We start from the raw sequence: 8,767 nt of genomic DNA, 5'->3' as shown, positions 1-8,767 counted from the left end.
TTTTGGGAGGCCGAGGCGGGCAGATCACTTGAGGCCAGAAGTCTGAGACCAGTTGGCCCGTATGGTGAAACCCCATCTATACTAAAAATACAAAAATTAGCCAGGAATGGTGGTGCACATCTGTAATCCCAGCTACTTGAGAGGCTGAGGCTTGAACTTGGGAGACAGAGGTTGCAGTGAGCTGAGATCACGCCACTGCACTCCAGCCTGGGCAACAGAGTGAGACTCTGCCCATCCCCACCAAAGAAAGTTATTTACAAAGAAAAAATTATGAAACAAGAGGGAAAGATGACAGAATTCATGCTGTTCAAGTGAAAGCAAGAAACAAGCTGGTTAATTGTAAAGGAAGATGTCCTGTTCTGGCGTGGTGATAAAAATAGAAATAATATATTGAAGGAAGAAAAAAGAGGGGAATAAAAGCTGTATTCAGGAAATAACTATGCGCTGAGAATATTCTTGGCCAAGAAAATTTGGAAAAATACACAATCCACATGTCAATCAATAATCAAGAATATAATGGCAGCATAATTTTTCATGCCATAATTTTTCATGTCAGTCCTTTTCTGGAGAGTGTGTGTGTGTGTGTGTGTGTGTGGGTGTGGGTGTGGGTGTATCTTTGTTCTGGGAAAGATGAAAAAGATACACACGAACTGTAAATGCAATCATAAAGAAAGCCAAGTATTTGGAGGCCTGTTTTTGTGGGGCCCACGTTCTGAACAGCACAAGTCTCTGTCAGCTTACTGATAGTGACCTGATTAAAAATGTGACCCAGTGGAAAAACTTCCCTGCTGCCAAACTAGTCACTGGAACTTTGATAAGAAGGTGACAGTCTAGTGGTGGGTACAAGTTCAGAGACTCATTAAAATTCAAGGAGAAAAAAAAGTTAAAAAGGAACAAAAAGTGGCAGATTAGTCATTCAGCCTTCTTAACACAACAAAATGGTTCCCGGTCTCTAATTTATATATATATATATTCCAAAGCACCTCAAGTGATCATCACTAACAACGTATTAGTTCTAAATACAATAGACGATGTTTAGAGCCCATCTTCAGGCTGTATTGGCAGCATTTCTTACTGCTGATCGTCCCTTCTTCTGTGACAGTAGATAGTCTCTCCTGCCTCTCGGCTGCTCCTTTGTCTTCTCCTCCATAGGCCCCCTGTCCTTTAATTTTGGAGTTGCTTGGAGGTTCTGTCCTATCATCTCTCATCTCTCATCTCTCAATGCTATATACTGTTTTTTGTTGTTGTTGTTATTGTTGTGGTTGTTGTTTTGAGACAGAGTCTCCCTCTGTCACCCAGGCTGGAGTGCAGTGGCACAATCTTGGCTCACTTGCAACCTCCACTTCCCAGGCTCAAGCAATTCTCCTGCCTCAGCCTCCCAAGTGGATGGGATTACAGGTGCCTGCCACCACACCTGGCTAATTTTTGTATTTTCAGTAGAGACAGGGTTTCGCCATGTTGGCCAAGCTGGTCTGCAACTCCTGGCCTCAAGTGATCCACCCCACTCAACCTCTCAAAGTGCTAGGATTACAGGCGTGAGCCTCCATGCCTGGCCTATAGTAGCCTATATACTCTTCTAGTAAAGTATTATTCACTCTCTGCCTAAAGGTACCATCTGTATGCTGAGGACCCCTAAGCCTATCGCTTGCCAAGATCTTCTAGACTTGGGCAGCCAACTCTTCACGGATTACCTTCCCTGGAATGAACACCAGGCAGGTCCAGAGTATCTACTTCTACCCACACTGGTCCTCTTGTCATGTTCAGTGAACAACCTGTGGTTCACCAGGCAACCTGGCTATACTTCTGAGCCGCATCCTTCATCATTTTTTCTTCTTAAGATCACAAATAATGGCCGGGCGTGGTGGCTCAAGCCTGTAATCCCAGCACTTTTGGGAGGCCGAGACGGGCGGATCACGAGGTCAGGAGATCGAGACCATCCTGGCTAGCGCGGTGAAACCCCGTCTGTACTAAAAAATACAAACTAGCTGGGCGAGGTGGCGGGCGCCTGTAGTCCCAGCTACTTGGGAGGCTGAGGCAGGAGAATGGCGTAAACCCGGGAGGCGGAGCTTGCAGTGAGCTGAGATCCAGCCACTGCACTCCAGCCTGGGTGACAGAGCGAGACTCCGTCTCAAAGAAAAAAAAAAAAAGATCACAAATATTTCCTGAGTGTCAGTAATATGTGCTAGGATATATTGTGCCTGCACTGTGCTAGGCAGGCCCAGGACAGAGTAATAAACAAAGTCAAAGTAGTCCTTGCCCTCATGGAGCTTATAGCCTTGGAGCCTTCTTCACTCCCGCCAAGACTGCCAACCCTCTGCGCTATTCTTCAGACAGTCCTCTTCTCTCTAACCTGACTGCTGCTTTCCTGTTTTAAGTATCCATCATTTCTTGCCTTGATTGACTTCATAGCCTCCTAATTATTTTTCTGATTCCAAGCTCGCCTTTGAAAGCCATTTCCACAAATCTGCCTAAAAACAATCTTATCATACCACTGCTGCTAAACATACTTCACTGGCTCCTCGCTGCTCTTAGGATAAGGGCAAAACTCCTCAGTACGTGGCTAAAAAGAAGGTTGGACAAAGGCCCATAGGAGCTCTGGGAAGGAAGACACTGTGTTGTCCCTTCAAACCTGAAGTCTTTTGATATTCATTCAACGTTGTTAACCAGGAAACACTGGTTCTATTAATAAAAATGGTATATCCATTTATATCTAAAGTTAGGAATTGACTGTGTGCATGAACTCTTAACAGCATCTTTTTAAAGTTGTGTGCTTCATACACGTATAAAAATTGAGTCTTGCTCTACATATGATATATTGTCATAGATGTCGTTCCATGTCATTAAGCATTCTTCTACCGCATCATTTTAATGACTACAGAGTATTTATTTATTTATTTATTTTGAGATGGAGTCTCACTCTGTTGCCCAGGCTGGAGTGCAGTGGCACAATCTCGGCTCACTGCAACCTCCGCCTCCCAGGTTCAAGACATTCTCCTGCCTCAGCCTCCCGAGTAGCTGGGATTAAAGGTACACACCACCGTGCCTGGCTAATTTTTGTATTTTTAGTAAAGATGGGGTTTTGCCATGTTGGCCAGGCTGGTCTGGAACTCCTGACCTCAAGATGCACCTACCTTGGCCTCCCAAAGTGCTGCCATTACAGGCATGAAGCCACTGTGCGCAGCCTCTTAATTATTTCTTAAATTTGGTCTTTTCCAAAATAATATATGCACAAGTTTAAAAATCTAATAGTATCAAAAATTTTTTAAAAATAGCACTCTGTCTCACCTGTTCTCACTTCAGCCCTGATCCCCAGAAGCAACCACTTAAGACTATTTTAGCTGTTGCTTTTCCTAATGTAACTCTGTATGTCTGAACAGTATGAGTATGTCACTTTTTACTGATTTATTTATCTGCTGACCTCCCATCTACTGAATTCCCTGCTTGATGTAGTCAATCATGCAGCGAATATATATTGCGCACCCACTATGAGCCAGGCACTGTTCCAGGCATTAGGACTCCAGCAATGAGCAAAACAACAAGGTCACTGCATTCATGAAACTTAAATTCCAGGAGAAAGACAAGTAAAAAGCAAATAATGAAATAAAACAATTCCATATACTGCTATGTGCTATCAAGAAAATAAAAGAGAGTGGTAGAGATTTAACCGCCTGACTTTCAGTAGGGTGGTCAGAAATATTTCTCTAAGGTGATGTCAGAGCCGAGCCCCGAAATGATAAGCAGGGTCTGCCATGTGAAGCTCTCTGGGAAGTGCCGTGACAGGCATCAGCACATGTAACAGAGACCCTCTAACAATGGCATAAGCAAGTACGTTTATTATTTGTCTCATGGAGTAGCCTGAGAATAGGCCATCCAGGGACCCAGGCTCCTTCGGTCCTTCATCTGGAAGGTGCCCTGTGGCTCCACCACCTCCATGTTCCAAACAGCAAGTTGGAGGAAGAAGGAGAAGGGCAGTTCTCTATAAGGACACAATTCAGTAATTTCCCATCTCTTCTGCTCACATCTTTTTGGCCAGACCTTAGTCACATAAGCACACCTAGCTACAAGAGAAACTTGAAATGTAATTTCTATTCTGGGCAGCTACATGCTAGGCGAAAATTCTGTTACTGTGGAAGAGGAGGAGAACACGATGGGGAACCAACTGATTTTCTGCCAAAAGAACATTTTATACAGAGGAAAGATTGAAGGCAAAGGCTCCGAGGAAGGAAAGAACTTGACTTGTTAAAGAGAAAGAACTGCCTCTAGAGGCGTTGCAGACGTGGCTGCTGTGTCACATTTGTGTCATTAGGTGGCAGCGGCTATGTCGATGCTCAGTGTTCTGCCCTGTGAATGTTCGAATGTTTAATAGTCTGACACTCCTGTTTTGTGGACTTGGCATCTGTTTTCCTTCACTGGTATCTGGGAGAGAGGGCGGGCCTTGTGAGTGGGCTTTCTGACCCTCGCGCTGGGCTGGGCTGGCCACTAGGGGTCTGAAGGGACAGTGGGAAGGTAGAGGGTGCCTTCACCAGGAGCAGCCTTCATTAGTGAGTTTTAAGAGACTGTGAGAGGATCGATCAGGTCTGGTGTGTGCTGGTCCATGCTGCACACTGTGTCAGGATCACGAAGGGCAGGACTGGGGAAGGGTTTGCTGGTGTCTCTGTTAATAGCAGTAACGGCAGCCACTTTATTGTGTTCTTGATTCTGTGCCAAGCATTCTTGTTATTTAAGGAAAAAAAAAAAGAGAGAGAGAGAAAGAGAAGGCCAGGTCACTGAACAGAGGTTAAAGAAGCAGAGAGTGGGAGAATCTTAGATCAGGTAGCGGATAGGACTGAACAATGTGGAGATTTTAAAACCAGGCTAAGGAATTTCCATGGGACAGTTTTCAGCGGGGAACTGATTCAACCATTCTCTCTCATATCTACCTCTTTCCCATTTCTTAATAGCATTACAGCCTTAATTTTGACTAAATTATTAATCACTATTTACATGGTGGATCCAGAACATCTGAGACGGGTCTCAGTTAATTCAGAAAGGGTTTTTTTGGTTGGTTTTTTTTTTTTTTTTTTTTTTTTTGCCACGATTGAGGACACGGGCCCATGACACAGCCTCAGGAAGTCCTGACAACGTGTGCCCAAGGTGGTCAGGGCACAGCTTGGTTTTACACATTTTAGGGAGACAGGAGACATTAATCAATATACACAAGAAGTACATTGGTTCAGTCTGGAAAGGTGGGACCACTTGAAGCAAAGGCAGGAAGACTCAAATTGGGGAATGGGCTTCCAGGTCACAGATAGGGGAGAGACAAATGGTTGTATTCTTTTGAGTTTCTGATGAGCCTTTCCAAAGAAGGCAATCAGATATGCATCTACCTCAGTGAGCAGAGGGATGACTGAATAGAATGGGAGGCAGGTGTGCCCTAAGCAGCTCCCAGTGTGAGTTTTTCCTTTAGCTTAGTGATTTTGGGGGCCCAAGATATTTTCTTTTCACAACTTCATCATTAGTATATAAATATTGTTCATTGTGGAAAAAAATAGTATGCTGAGATTACATTTCTTTTTCTATACAACTCTTAGCTTGCCTCAAGTTAATAATATCCTTTGTTTCTCACACACAGACAAAACTGCAGGATAAGTGACTTGATAGGTGATGTGGTGGGGAATCGGGAATGAATTGAATTTGTGTGCATATCAGCTTCAACTCACTCCAGACTGTCCATTATGCCACCTATCCGTCACTTATTCTGTAGTTTTTTCCTGTCTTCTGAAATCTAGTTGAAATATCTCATCGATTGATGTCTCCTCTACCATCTTATCCTTGTGAACATATTCCTTTTTAGTATCTTCCCTGCCATGTTAATGAATCTTGGCATGAGAGGAGGAAAATAAGCATTATCTATGTACCAATTTAACTGAAATTATATTAATATTTTAGCTTAAGAATTCTCCCATTTAACAATGACTGTTGACCTTGTAACATACCTTATGAGACTCCCTTTTGACATTTTTGTGAGGCTACAGAAAAGATTTAAATGGTTTCCATATGTCTTTGTGAAATGGTTGTTCCTTTGAATATGACTGAATGACAGAAGGAGATGATGAGGTGGCTTGGTTTTAATGGGGCTGTCTTTCTCCTTAATATTCAACTTCCAGCTTTGACTTCACCTCTACCCACACCATTCTCCTTCCCCAGCAACGAATTATGATCTGCTCACTTCTTTGGATAGTCCACAAGCCCTTTAAAAGCCAGCATCTCTGACTTTTTGGTTGTTTTTCTTTTTGAGATGGAGTCTCTGTGGCCCCGACGGGGGTAGAGTGGTACAATCTTGGCTCGCTGCAACCTCCCTCTTCTGGGTTCAAGTGATTCTCCCACCTCAGCCTCCCCAGCAGCTGGGATTACAGGCATGCACCACTGCGCCTGGCTAATTTTTGTATTTTTAGTAGAGACAGGGTTTCACCATGTTGACCAGGCTGGTCTTGAACTCCTGACCTCGTGATTCACCCGCCCCAGGCTCCCAAAGTGCTGGGATGACAGGTGTGAGCCACCACACCCGGCCTTTTTGGTTGTTTTTCAGCTGCTCACCTTATTGCCTGAACTATTTCAGTGAACACTTAAATATTTCTTGCATGTATGGATTCTGTCCAACTCTTCCCTGAGATGAAGGTTTTACTCACAACCATCTTTGATTTTTTTTAAAGATATAATTGCCATTCTTAGCTTTTATCTCACATACGAGTATCCCAATTGTGCTCCTGTTTAAAATTCCACCTCAGGGCCGAGCACTGTGGCTCACACCTGTAATACCAGCACTTTGGGAGGCTGAAGCAGGCAGATTACTTGAGGTCAGGAGTTTGAGACCAGCCTGGCCAACATGGTGAAATCCCACCTCTACTAAAAATACAAAATTAGCTAGGTACGGTGGTGCATTTGCAGTCCCAGCCACTCGGGAGGCTGAGGCAGGAGAATTGCTTGAACCCCCTGGGAGGTGGAGGTTGCAGTAAGTCAAAATGGTGGCACTGCACTCCAGCCTGGGCCACAGAGTCAGACTCCATCTCAAATAAATAAATAAATAAATAAATAAATAAATAATAAAATAAAATGAAATTGCGCCTCAAATGCTACCTTGTCCCTGAAGATTTCCCAAAGGAATGAATCTAAGTTCCAGTCCTCTGTCCATCATAGTATCTTACACATAATTACCATTCAACAAATGTTTCCTGAATTAATAAACTAGGTCACCTGATGAGGATTCATATAAACTTTGTTTTTTTATGTTATATATTTAAAAACATTTTCAAGCTTCTATCACTAAATTAGATGAAAAGGCTACCACTGTTAACATCAAACACCATTCCTAGCCTGGAAGCAGATATGTAGCAAAAGGATATTTAATGTTTTCCCCCAACTGTTTATTTGGCACAGCAATGATAATGTAACCAAACCCATCTGTTTCCTCTCGTCCAGGAATTTCAAATGCTGACCAAAAACGCTTTGTGCTGAACTTCTAATGACTCCTGACTTATCTTACCTGCTCTTTGTCAAAAACTTGTTAAAAACTCTAATAAATATGAATAAAGTACTAGGATACAACCTGGAATAAGAATAGAGTTCTTAAATAAAAGTCAAGACCTTGGAAACTAGAAGATAAGTTTCTTGGCTGCTTGTCTATTCTCATGACATGTGAATAGCTGGGTTGTTTAAAACTCTATGCTTTTACTATGTATGTTTTAAAAAACTTGATCTTAACCAGGAATTATATAATTATAGACTCTGGAGCTAAAAGTAACTCAAATAGTTTATCAATTTCATTATCCGACTTTCAGAGAAGATCTATAAGAGCCTGCTGCAATTTTAAAGTTTAAAAACTAAAGATTTACATTTCATATATTCACATCAACACTTTTTAAAAATGACATTGCTTATTTGAGGTCAGCTGATGTTATCTACCTTAATATTTAAAACTCTCCTATCTCAAGTTTTCCACTGCAACTTATAATTATGAATTCATTTTCATTCCATTTGGCAATCTGGAGCAGTAACTGTCCTACCTGCACTGCATGTAACCACTTCATGACACCTGGAATGCTGCTGTGCATTTTAACTTTACCCTATAATTAATTCAAATAATTCTCATTGGACCAAAATTGTAATCTTATGATTAAACATCATAATCATCTAGCAATTCAAGGCCAAAGTCTATAAAACTATTTTGCTTGGGTTTAAATAATACATTTTAGAACACCCATTTAATTGAGCTTTCTGTACATTGCTCCCTTTCAAAACAGTTAGTGAAGAGATGCTCAACATCAGTAGTCATTAGAAAAATGCAAATTAAAATTACGATGAGATACCACTTCACACTCACCAAGATGGCTACAAGCAAAACAATAACAAGTGTTGGTGAGGATGTGGAGACAATGGAACTCTCATACATTGCTGGTGGGAATGTAAAGTGATGCAGCACTTTGAAAAACAATCTGGCAGTCCCACAAAAAGTTTACAGTGACCATATGACCCAGCAATCCTACTCCTAAGTATATACCCAAGAGAAATGAAATATATATCCACATAAAACCTTACACACCAATGTTCATAGCAGCATTATTCATAATAGCCAAAAAGTGGAACCAACCTGCATATCCACTAACAGATGAATGGGTAAACAAAATGTGGCATTTTCAAGCAATGGAATATTATTTGGCCATGAAAAAGAATGAAATACTGATACATGCTACAACATGGACAAACCTTGAAAATTATGCTAAGTGAAAAA

The 8,767-nt window shown here is 41.9% G+C and overlaps 1 non-coding gene across 1 annotated transcript; it reads left to right on the top strand.

The window, feature by feature from the left end:
* Positions 1-4,252: 4,252 nt before the first annotated feature.
* LOC112424334 (small nucleolar RNA SNORA17) lies at positions 4,253-4,375 on the top strand. Its single transcript, XR_003015071.2, has one exon. It is a non-coding gene; the product is annotated as a small nucleolar RNA SNORA17 (small nucleolar RNA).
* The last annotated feature ends 4,392 nt before the right edge of the window (positions 4,376-8,767 follow it).

This window comes from Macaca nemestrina, chromosome 9, assembly GCF_043159975.1.
Source record: "Macaca nemestrina isolate mMacNem1 chromosome 9, mMacNem.hap1, whole genome shotgun sequence".
Taxonomy (NCBI): domain Eukaryota; kingdom Metazoa; phylum Chordata; class Mammalia; order Primates; family Cercopithecidae; genus Macaca; species Macaca nemestrina.
The sequence above is the reverse complement of the archived record's forward strand: the minus strand, read 5'-3'. Positions and strand labels throughout refer to the sequence as shown.